Raw genomic sequence first — 13,447 nt, forward strand, 5'->3', positions numbered from 1 at the left:
TTCTTGGAGGGTATACGGGACACACCTGAGGATCCACACAAGGAAGCTGTGGGTAGAAAGAGAGGGAGAAAGTGTACATCTGGGATTCTGCCGTTATTGGGGTTGAGGATGGGTTCTCTAGTGGTTTATGGGTTGACTCTTCATAAGATTTATAACATAAGAGCAGGAATTAGGGTGCAGAAAGGGAAAAGTGGTGATATTGTTTTGCTAGCAGCTGTGTCATACAGCTGACAGTAAGTTGATTTGAGGTGATGCCTTTGAAATGGATGCCATAACAATCCAAAGTTCAATGTCAGGAGGGTACATTACAAAAAAAAAAACCTTATTGTCAGGCACTTCTACTACACATTTATAGTAAAATACTAATATTTAAGAAGATATATATCTGGGGACTTCCCTGGTGGTAGAGCAGATGACCCCTGGTGCAGGAAGATTCCACATGCTGCAGAGCAGCTAAGCCCACGCACCCTAACGACTGAGCCCTAGAGCCTGCGAGCTGCAACTGCTGAAGCCAGTGCACTTAGAGTCTGCTCTGCAACAAGAGAAGCCATCGCAATGAGAACATCACCGCATCACAATGAAGAGGAGCCCCTACCCACCGCAACCAGAGAAAGTCCACAAGCAGTGAGGCTCAGTCCACAAGACTCAGTGCAACCAAAAATAATGAATAATTTTAAAAAGAAGAAGATATGTAAATGCTCATGAGTATCTCTGAGTGGTAGAATTACAGATGATTTTCCTTTTCTTTATACCTTTCCTTTGATAGAAACTAATATTATAATCAAGTTATAAATGTATAACATAATTATAAATGTACCTACTTGCCAAAAAGAGCCTATATAATTATATTGATAAATGTCAGTTATTATACAGTATAAAATAGCCTCAGGTTTCAATATAATTGTGTTTTCCTGCAAAATGAACAATCCCTCTCTCCAATAATTGGAAACGTACTTACTTCATCTCTACCTATATAAGCAGAACCGTCCAGTGACACTTGCCTGGCTTCATCTTCTATCCCTTAATTTAATTTTCAATGTGGAGAAACATGTCAATCATGAGAGTTACCTGAGAAAAAAGCAAATAACCAAGTTTAAGTCAATAGCCTTAGCACTATGTGTAATAAGTTAGGAGTCTTCCACTATTTTAAAGTACTTCAGCTTTACAAATGGCTCTCTTTTCCTTCTTTGATACTCAAAGACCTTTTTTCACTTCACATTTGTATCTTGCATTGATCCGACTATCAACGGTCAAACAAGAAAGAAAGAAAAGAAAGGGAGACAGAGGAATAAAAGAAAGAAGAAAAAGAAAGATATTTATGAACTTAATATCAAAAGAATGATGATACCTTAAAGAATGAAAATTTAAACTACACATTTCCTTCGACTTACTGAAGTTTAAATTCTATGTGATGCATGTTCAAACTGAAGATTCATATATTAAGATAGGACAGAGAGGTAAAATAATAATTCAAATAGAAGGATAACAGTATTAAAGACATTTTAACACTTAAAATCAATTGTTACTAACACAGGAACACAGAGGCTATAAAAAAAGTTCTGATCCCCAAAGTAATTCTTAGCAACTGGCAGTATTTCCAAGTTATTCAGCTTTATTGCAAAAAACTGTACTTGAATATTGTCTAAGCTTGTTACAGACAGATCTTTATTAAATTATTAATAAGTATCATATCCTTTTCTTTTTGGAGAATTGAAGGGAAAAGGATAATATAGGAAATATCCACTGAAAAGTTTGGGGATTGTTACAAAACTCTAGCCAAAAACATTGTTCATTATATTTTAAAAGAGTATTATGACATATGAATTATATCTGAATTTTTAAAAAATAATGTTTTTTAAGCATTATGCTACTTACTGTCCTTTATCAAAAGGAGCCACATGGAAGTGACTTAACAAAAGATCTGGAAACTTTAATTCCTAATAATCTAAGGCTGTGAAAATAACATTAGCATAACCTAAGAATGGATCATTAATTTGTCCCTTAGATTTTTCTCTTTTAAACATCAGCTCTCAACTGACAACTGGTTAAATGCTGGATCCCAATAATCTCATGTTTGAATTCTCTAAAATGCTAATTTATTAACTAAATGCTTGATATAAATCACAGAAATAGGGGGTGACTTGAGCAAGATGGTAGACTAGGAAGCTTCAAGACTTTCCTTCCCACACTGACAAAGAATTAACAACAATACATGGATCAACTCTTTTTAGGAGAAAACAAACAAACAAAAAAACAGTTAAGAGACTCCTGCGCCACAGGAAAGCTTGAAAACAGTTGTATCGAATCGAGTAAAAAATTCACGGCACCTACTCTCCAGAGCCCCTCTGCCCCGGGCACAGCAACATCAGGAGGAAATTCCCAACCCCCAGCTTTTCTAGGGGAGGGGAAAAGTTGGAGGTTGTGTCCAGCATTCTGACTTTCCAGGGGCTGCCCAAAAGATAGTTTCTGTCTGGTCTGTCTCAGAGAGCACACTTCCAATCTCATTCTATATGAGGTCTACATTACCCTGACACCAAAGCCAAACAAAGACAAGAAATAAGACTACAGGCCAGTATCTGATGAATGTAGATGTAAAAATCCTCAACAAAATACTATCAAACTGAGTCCACAGCACATTGAAAGGATTATACACCATGACCAAGTGGGACTTATCCCTGGGATAGAATGATGTTTCAACATTAAAATATATATATATATATATATATATATGATTTACCGCATAAATAGAACAAAGTACAAAAAGTCACATGGTCATATTTGACAAAAGGTAACACCTTTCATGATAAAAACATTCAACAAACTGGAAATTAAAAAGTTAATTCAACATCATGAAAATTCTATATGACAAACCCATAGTTAAGATCATAGTCAATGGTACAAAACTGAAAGCTTTTCCTCTAAAATCAGGAACAAGGGAAAAATGCTTGTTTACAACTACTATTCAACATAATGCTATATATTCCTAGCTAGAGCAATTAGGAAAGGAAAAGAAAAGGCCTCACAATTATAAAAGAAGAAGTAAAATTATCTCTGCTTACAGATAACATAATCTTATATATAGAAAACCCTAAAAGATTCCATAAAAGAAAAAATTAGAAATAATAAAGTCAGTAAAGCTGATGGATACAAAATCAATATACAAAAATCAAGAGTATTTTCATGTATTAACAATAAAAAATCTGAAAAGGAAATTAAGAAAACAATCTCATTTAAATGTATCATGAAAAAGAATAAAATACTTAGGAATTAATTTAATCAAGAAGGTGAAAGACTTGTACACTGAAAACTATAATACACTGCTGAAATAAATTTAAAATGACACAAATAAATGGAAAGACATCTTATGTTCATGGATTGGAAGACCCAATATTGTTAAAATGTCCATACCAACAGAAGCAATCTACTGCTTCAATGCAATCCCTTATCAAATGCCAATTCTAGACTTCCCTGGTGGTCCAGTGGTTAAGAATCTACCTGCTGGTGCAGGGGACATGGGTTCAATTCCTGGTTTAGGAAGATCCCACATGTCACAGGGCGATTAAGCCCAAGCACCACAACCACTGATCCTGAGTACCACAACTATGGAAGCCCACTTGCCCGAGTCTGCGTTCCACAACAAGAAAAGCCAGCACGATGAGAAGCCCACACACTGCAACGGGAAAGTAGCCCCCACTCGCTGCAGCATGCAGCAATGAAGACATAGCAGTCAAAAAGCTAAAGAAAACAAAAGTTACTATCTTAATACATCAAAATAAAAATATATAATATATAGAAAACAAAATAAAATGAAGTCATAGCACAGCCAAAAATAAATAAATAAAAGTGTTACTGTTTCCATCCCTGGGTCAGGAAGAGCCCCTGGAGAAGGGAAAGGCTACCCACTCCAGTATTCTTGCCTGGAGAATTCCATGGACAGAGGACCCAGGTAGGCTACAGTTCTTAGGATCACAAAGAGTTGGACATGACTGAGCACTCATACATTCACATACTATACATTATACACATGATGGAATAGTATTCAGTCATAAAAAGAATGAAATGTTTCCATTTGCCACAGTGTGGATGAACCTAGAGGGTATTAGTCTAAGTGAAATAAGTCAGGAAGAAAAAGACATACTGTATGATTTCACTTACATGTGGATTCTAAAAAAAACAAAACAGATGAACAAACATAACAAAACAGAAAGAGTTACAGATACAGAACAAACAGGTTGTTGCCAGCAGGGGAGAAGGAAAGAAATAGGAAAGGAAGATTAAGAGGTATAAACTTCTAGTTGCAAAATAAATGAGTCATGGGTATGAAATATACAGTATGGGGAATATAATGAATAACTATGTTGTATGTGTCTATGGTAACAGATCAAAACTAGATTCATTGTGGTGATCATTTTGAAACATACTGAAATGCTGAAGCACTATTTTGTGTAACATGAGCTAGCATAGTGCTGTGGGTCAATTATACTTCAAAAACAAACTAGAAAAAAAAAGCAGATTTGTAGTTGCTAGAGGCAGCAAGCAGGAGAAGGAGGAATTAGATGAAGGCAGTCAAAAGGTACAAACTTTCAGTTATAAGATAAGTAAGAACAAACTTTCAGTTATAAGATAAATCAGTTCAGTCCAGTTCAGTCGCTCAGCTGTGTCCAACTCTTTGCGACTCCATGAACCGCAGCACGCCAGGCCTCCCTGTCCATCACCAACTCCTGGAGTCCACCCAAACTCATGTCCATCGTGTCGGTGATGCCATCCAATCATCTCATCCTCTGTCGTCCCCTTCTCCTCCTGCTCTCAATCTTTCCCAGCATCAGGGTCTTTTCAAATGAGTCAGTTCTTCACATCAGGTGGCCAAAATATTGGAGTTTCAGCTTCAGCACCAGTCCTTCCAATGAACACCCAGGACTGACTTCCTTTAGGATGGACTGGTTGGCTCTCCTTGCAGACCAAGGGACTCTTAAGCGTCTTCTCCAACACCACAGTTCAAAAGCATCAATTCTTCAGCACTCAGTTTTCTTTATAGTCCAACTCTCACATCCATACATGACCACTGGAAAAACCATGGCCTTGACTAGATGGACCTTTGCTGACAAAGTAATGTCTCTGCTTTTTAATATGCTGTCTATGTTGGCCATAACTTTTCTTCTAAGGAGTAAGTGTCTTTAAATTTCATGGCTGCAATCACCATCTGCAGTGATTTTGGAGCCCCCCAAAATAAAGTCAGCCACTATGTCCACTGTTTCCCCATCTATTTGCCATGAAGTGATGGGACTGGATGCCATGATCTTAGCTTTCTGAATGTTGAGCTTTAAGCCAACTTTTTCTCTCTCCTCTTTCACTTTCATCAAGAGGCTCTTTAGTTCTTCTTCACTTTCTGCCATAAGGGTGGTGTCATGTGCATATCTGAGGTTATTGATATTTCTCCCGGCAATCTTGATTCCAGCTTCTGCTTCATCCAGCCTAGCATTTCTCATGATGTACTCTGAATATAAGTTAAATAAGCAGGGTGACAATATAAAGCCTTGACATACTCCTTTTCCTATTTGGAACCAGTCTGTTGTTCCATGTCCAGTTCTAACTGTTGCTTCCTGACCTGCATACAGGTTTCTCAAGAGGCAGGTCAGGTGGCGTAGTATTCCCATCTGTTTCAGAATTTTCCACAATTTATTGTGATCTACACAGTCAAAGGCTTTGGCATAGTCAGTAAGATAAATAAGTTATAGGAAAACAAACAAACTTAAAAAGACACAGAGAGACAGAGGTGACATTCCATTTCAGAAGGGGAAGTTAAGACCCTTATTTATATTCTTAGGAATGTAAGTTCATGTGATTTCCATCCAAAAATGTTAACTCTGGACTTTAGTATACTTTTGATTTTAATGTACTATTAAATATGTTAATTAGATTAGATATGTTCATCTGAAAGAGCCTTGCATAGCTGATCAGAAGACTGACAGATAAGAATCTGGTGGTAGGACCCTGGCTAGATCCCTGGTTTGGGGCTCAGACAGTGAAGAATCTGCCTACAAAGCAGAAGACCTGGATTCATGCCCTTCCACTGCAGGGGGTACCTATGATTTACCTGTAGAACTTATTTCTGGTGAAACTGGTTAGCAGGCCAAGTCTGTCCTTGGCACCTCTCCTTAGTCACCTCTCAGCTATCCAGTATTGTTGTGTTACATTCTCTGTGCTTTGCCAACTCTTAATCTATAGTTCTAAGATTTTCTAGATAAGCTTCCCAGGTGACAAAATATAGCTGCCTTGCGCCCAGCCAGATTAAAGGCTTGGCGTCTAATAACAATGAGTTTACTTAAAGGATTAATGAGTGATAACAGTTTCAAGTCCAAGCCTTCTAGATAACATCTAGCCCTGAAGTGTACAAATCGAAAGGGAAAACAGAGTAGGAGTTTTAGGCAGCGTACATGTAACTCCATGGCTGATTCATGTCAATGTATGACAAAACCCACTGAAATGTTGTGAAGTAATTAGCCTCCAACTAATAAAACAAACAAACAAAAAATCTATGAGCTTTTGGCCTACTCACAACACAGAGAGGTCAACTTGCAATATAAGTCTAGGGTACTATGAAAAACAGTAAGATATTTATTGGAAACTCACAAGTTTTCAATCATTAGTGCATAACATATGGAACATTTTTCTTTAAATTGGGACATTTATAAAAGCTGTTGAACATATTTTCGGTGTCATTGACTTCTAATGATTCTATTGAGGGATTTGCCTTGAAAATGAGAACATATAAGCTATACTCTGGCACAGATGCTATACTCGTCTGAAGGCAGTCGAGCACAGAGACAAAAGATATGGACTGTGGACTCATTTTTGGTTCAAATCATTGCTACTCAGTAACTATATGACTCTGGCAAGTAGCTTAACCAATCTAAATCAAAGGTTCCTCTACCTTAAAATAGAGATTAAATAATAAAGAACTAGGAAGATTAAGTGGGAAAATGCATGTAAAGCACTTGTATAGTCTAAGTACATAAGAACTCAATAAATACTATTTATTAATATTACTATTAATCAGCAGATTGTGCACTGAACCTGTTTTTGATGTTTACCATTAATAGTGGCTATAATTAAACATCTTTTTAAACTAATTCATCATCAGTTTTGACTTAATATGTCTGGTTATTAGATTCAAAATGAAAATGATTTTATTACTTTTTTATTATAAAAAACATAATCAGACATTCAAGCCATAAACAAAATTATAAAGGAAAAAATCACTCAAAATTTATACATGCAGAGATATACATTATTCCTTCCTTAGTCACTAAGTTGTGCACAACTCTTTTGTGACCCCATAGACTATAGCTTGCCAGGCTCCTCTGTTGACGGAATTCTCCAGGCAAGAATACTGGAGTGGGTAGCCATTCCCTTCTCCAGGGAATCTTCCTGGCCCATTACTCCTTTAATAATAACACTTTTTTACAAAGCAAGATTAATCTACCAACTGTTTATTTATATTTTTTTGATATATAACTGCAGAGCTCTTGATTCTTGACTTCTGTTCATGAATCTGCATGAAAATGGAAAGGAAGTTCTCTTTTTTGGGAGAAAAAAGTGAAGCCTCTATTCCCATCCTGAAAGTGAAAAATTATTAGTTGCTCAGTCATGTCCGACTCTTTGCTACCCCATGGACTGTAACCAGCCAGGTTCCTCTGTCCTAGGGACTTCCCAGGTGAGAATACTGAAATAGGCAGCCATTCGCTTCTTCAGGGGGTCTTCCTGAGCCAGGGGTCAAATCCCTGTCTCCTGTGTTGCAGGCAGATTCTTTATCATCTGAGTCACCAGAGAAGTCCATTCCCATCCTGTCTGGGTTCAAATTCCAGATTCACTACATACTAGACATAACATCTTGGGTAAGTCACTTAAGCACTACATCTCAGCTTCCTTATCTGTGAAATGCAGTTACTGGAAGGCTTAAAGGAGTCAAATATAGACAGTATTTAAAATAGCACCTAATACATAGTAAGAAGAACATAAAAGTTAACTATTATATATGGTCCTACAAAGGTACTTGAGATATATTGTTATATAAATAAAAATCAGCTCATAGAACCAGTTATACATAATATTTCCCATATTAAAAAAACAAAGTGGGGGAGGAGCCAAGATGGCGGAGGAGTAGGACGGGGAGACCACTTTCTCTCCTACAAATTCATCAAAAGAATAACTGAACGCAGAGCAAACTTCGCAAAACAACTTCTGATCGCTAGCTGAGGTCATCAGGCGCCCAGAAAAGCAGCCCATTGTCTTCGAAAGGAGGTAGGACAAAATATAAAAGATAAAAAGTGAAACAAAAGAGCTAAGGACGGAGATCCGTCCCGGGAGCTCTTAGGCGGCATTGCTTGGGGCAGGGTCCGGGCCTGAGTACCCTGAGGACAATTGGAGGGAGCTTCTGTGAGTTGCCAACTTGAACTGTGGGAGACCAGAGGAGAGAGAGTAAATTAGCCGGCCCGAACACACTGCCGGCCGTTCGCAGAACAAAGAGACCGAGAGGGTCCAGAGAGGAGCTCGCAGGCTGCGGACCGGCCCAGCCCCGTCGGAGGCAGGAGGCAGGGGGGAGGGGAAGGTCGCGGCGAGACGCAGGGCGCAGGCACCCGACCGGCGCGGGCGGGGACTGGGGCTGGGGACGCGGAGGGCAGAAGGCGCGCGCACCCGACTGGCGCCAGCGGAAACTGAGACTGGGTCCGCGGAAGGGAGGGGGCGCGCCACACCTGGGGAGAGTGCGCCCACCAAGTCCCTCGCTGCCTGGACTGCTCTGACGGGGAAGGAACAGAGAGCAGGCGCAGCTTTTCGTTCCGCGCTTTTGTGGAACACCCGAGGGCTGGAACCTCACGCAGCGCGGGGCGCGCTCCATATAGAACAGCCGGGAGCCTGAGCAGCGCAGAGGAGAGAGCAGCGTCAGCCCCTCCTGACAGCCCCAGCCCATCCCCGCGGCGCAAGCCCCGCGGCGCAAGCCCCTCCCCACGGAGCGACGGAACTAGCTACCTGAATAAGAGTCCACCTCCGCCCGCCTGTGTCAGGGCGGAAATGAGGCTCTGAAGAGACCGGCAAACAGAAGCCAAATAAACAAAGGGAACCGCTTCAGAAGGGACTGGTGCAACAGATTAAAATCCCTCTAGGAAACATTGTCTACACCGGAGGAGCCTGTAGATATCGAGAAGCGTAAGCTGGAACGAGGAGCTATCTGAAACTGAGCCGAACCCACACTGACCGCAACAGCTCCAGAGAAACTCCTAGATATAATTTTACTTTTTTCTTTTTTTTTATTTTTTTTTCTTTTTTTCTTTTTTATTTTTTCTCTTTTATTTTCCTTTAAAATCCCCTATTACTCCCCCATTACTCCTTAACTTTCATTTCCATAGACTTTTACGATTTTTTAATTAGGGGGAAAAAAAAAAAATTTTTTTTTTCCTTTTTTTTTTCTTCTTTTTTTTTCTTTTTCTTTCTTTTTTTTCTTTCCTTTCTCTCTTCTATTTTCTATTTTTCTTTTTATCTTATTTCTTTTAAAGTCCTCTAGTACTCCTCTACTACTCCTTAATTTTCATTTTCAATACACTATAACCTTACAAAAAAAAAAAAAGAGAAGCCCTATTTTTAAACCGAAGATTATTCTCTCCCAATCTTGACTCTCTGTTTTCTACCTCAGAACACCTCTATTTCCTCCTTTCCCCTTCTCTTCCCAATCCAATTCTGTGAATCTTTGTAGGTGACTGGGCTACGGAGAACACTCTGGGAACAGACAGCTGTGTAGATCTGTCTCTCTCCTCTTGAGTCCCCCTTTTTCTCCTCCTGTTCATCTCTATCTCCCTCCTCCCTCTCCTCTTCTTCATGTGACTCTGTGAACCTCTCTGGGTGTCCCTAACGGGGGAGAATCTTTTAGCCATTAACCTAGAAGTTTTCTTATCAGGGCTGCATAGTTGGAGAAGTCCTGAGACTACAGGAAGAATAAAACTGAAATCCAGAGGCAGGAGACTTAAGCCCAAAACCTGAGAACACCAGAAAACTCCTGACTACAAGGAACTTTAAGTAATAAGTGACTGTCCAAAAGCCTCCATACCTACACTGAAACCAACCACCACACAAGAGCCAATAAGTTTCAGAGCAAGACATACCACGCAAATTCTCCAGCAACGCAGGAACATAGCCCTGAACATCAACATACAGGCTGCCCAAGGTCACACCTAACACATAGACCCATCTCAAAACTCATTACTGGGCACTCCATTGCTCTCCAAAGAGTAGAAATCAAGTTCCACGCACCAGAACACTAATGCAAGCTTCCCTAACCAGGAAACCTTGACAAGCCAATCGTCTAACCCCACCCACTGGGTTAATCCTCCACAACAAAAAGGAACCACAGACCTCCAGAATACAGAAAGCCCACTCCAGATACAGCAATCTAAACAAGATGAAAAGGCAAAGAAATACCCAACAGGTAAAGGAACATGAAAAATGCCCACCAAGTCAAACAAAAGAGGAGGAGATAGGGAATCTACCTGAAAAAGAATTTAGAATAATGATAATAAAAATTATCCAAAATCTTGAAAACAAAATGGAGTTACAGATAAATAGCCTGGAAACAAAGATTGAAAAGATTCAAGAACTGTTTAATAAAGACCTAGAAGAAATAAAAAAGAGTCAATTACAAATGAATAATGCAATGAATGAGATCAAAAACACTTTGGAGGGAACCAAGAGTAGAATAATGGAGGCAGAAGATAGGATAAGTGAGGTAGAAGATAAAATGGTGGAAATAAATGAAGCAGAGAGGAAAAAAGAAAAAAGGATCAAAAGAAATGAGGACAACCTCAGGGACCTCTGGGACACTGTGAAACGCCCCAACATTCGAATCATAGGAGTTCCAGAAGAAGAAGACAAAAAGAAGGGCCATGAGAAAATACTCGAGGAGATAATAGCTGAAAACTTCCCTAAAATGGGGAAGGAAATAGCCACCCAAGTCCAAGAAACCCAGAGAGTCCCAAACAGGATAAACCCAAGGCGAAACACCCCAAGACACATATTAATCAAATTAACAAAGATCAAACACAAAGAACAAATATTAAAAGCAGCAAGGGAAAAACAACAAATAACACACAAAGGGATTCCCATAAGGATAACAGCTGATCTATCAATAGAAACCCTCCAGGCCAGAAGGGAATGGCAGGACGTACTGAAAGTAATGAAAGAGAATAACCTACAACCTAGATTACTGTATCCAGCAAGGATCTCATTCAGATATGAAGGAGAATTCAAAAGCTTTACAGATAAGCAAAAGCTGAGAGAATTCAGCACCACCAAACCAGCTCTTCAACAAATGCTAAAGGATCATCTCTAGACAGGAAATGCAGAAAGGTTTTATAAATGTGAACCCAAAACAACAAAGTAAATGGCAACGGGACCACACCTATCAATAATTACCCTAAATGTAAATGGGTTGAATGCCCCAACCAAAAGACAAAGATTGGCTGAATGGATACAAAAACAAGACCCCTATATATGCTGTCTACAAGAGACCCACCTCAAAACAAGAGACACATACAGACTAAAAGTGAAGGGCTGGAAAAAAATATTTCATGCAAACGGAGACCAAAAGAAAGCAGGAGTCGCAATACTCATATCAGATAAAATAGACTTTCAAATAAAGGAAGTGAAAAGAGACAAAGAAGGACACTACATAATGATCAAAGGATCAATCAAAAAAGAAGATATAACAATTATAAATATATATGCACCCAACATAGGAGCACTGCAATATGTACGGCAAACGCTAACAAGTATGAAAGAGGAAATTAATAGTAACACAATAATAGTGGGAGACTTTAATACCCCACTCACAACTATGGATAGATCAACTAAACAGAAAATTAACAAGGAAACACAAACCTTAAATGACACAATGGACCAGCTAGACCTAATTGATATCTATAGGACATTTCACCCCAAAACAATCAACTTCACCTTTTTCTCAAGTGCACACGGAACATTCTCCAGAATAGATCACATCCTGGGCCATAAATCTGGTCTTGGAAAATTCAAAAAAATTGAAATCATTCCAGTCATCTTTTCTGACCACAGTGCAGTAAGATTAGATCTCAATTACAGGGAAAAAATTGTTAAAACTTCAAACATATGGAGGCTAAATAACACGCTTCTGAATAACCAACAAATCATAGAAGAAATAAAAAAAGAAATCAAAATATGTATAGAAATGAATGAAAATGAAAACACAACAACCCAAAACCTATGGGACACTGTAAAAGCAGTGCTAAGGGGAAGGTTCATAGCATTACAGGCTTACATCAAGAAACAGGAAAAAAACCAATTAAATAACCTAACTCTACACCTAAAGCAATTAGAGAAGGAAGAAATGAAGAACCCCAGGGTTAGCAGAAGGAAAGAAATCTTAAAAATCAGGGCAGAAATAAATGCAAAAGAAACTAAAGAGACCATAGCAAAAATCAACAAAGCTAAAAGCTGGTTTTTTGAAAAAATAAACAAAATCGACAAACCATTAGCAAGACTCATTAAGAAACAAAGAGAGAAAAACCAAATTAACAAAATTAGAAATGAAAATGGAGAGATCACAACAGACAACACTGAAATACAAAGGATCATAAGAGACTACTACCAGCAGCTCTATGCCAATAAAATGGACAACTTGGATGAAATGGACAAATTCTTAGAAAAGTATAACTTTCCAAAACTGAACCAGGAAGAAATAGAAGATCTTAACAGACCCATCACAAGCAAGGAAATCGAAACTGTCATCAAAAATCTTCCAGCAAACAAAAGCCCAGGACCAGATGGCTTCACAGCTGAATTCTACCAAAAATTTAGAGAAGAGCTAACACCTATCTTACTCAAACTCTTCCAGAAAATTACAGAAGAAGGTAAGCTTCCAAACTCATTCTATGAGGCCACCATCACCCTAATTCCAAAACCAGACAAAGATGCCACAAAAAAAGAAAACTACAGGCCAATATCACTGATGAACATAGATGCAAAAATCCTTAACAAAATTCTAGCAAACAGAATCCAACAACATATTAAAAAAATCATACACCATGACCAAGTGGGCTTTATCCCAGGAATGCAAGGATTCTTTAATATCTGCAAATCAATCAATGTAATACACCACATTAACAAATTGAAAGATAAAAACCATATGATTATCTCAATAGATGCAGAGAAAGCCTTTGACAAAATTCAACACTCATTTATGATTAAAACTCTCCAAAAAGCAGGAATAGAAGGAACATACCTCAACATAATAAAAGCTATATATGACAAACCCACAGCAAGCATCACCCTCAATGGTGAAAAATTGAAGGCATTTCCCCTGAAATCAGGAACAAGACAAGGGTGCCCACTCTCACCACTACTATTCAACATAGTGTTGGAAGTG

This window comes from Dama dama, chromosome 20 (assembly GCF_033118175.1).
Source record: "Dama dama isolate Ldn47 chromosome 20, ASM3311817v1, whole genome shotgun sequence".
Taxonomy (NCBI): Eukaryota; Metazoa; Chordata; class Mammalia; order Artiodactyla; family Cervidae; genus Dama; species Dama dama.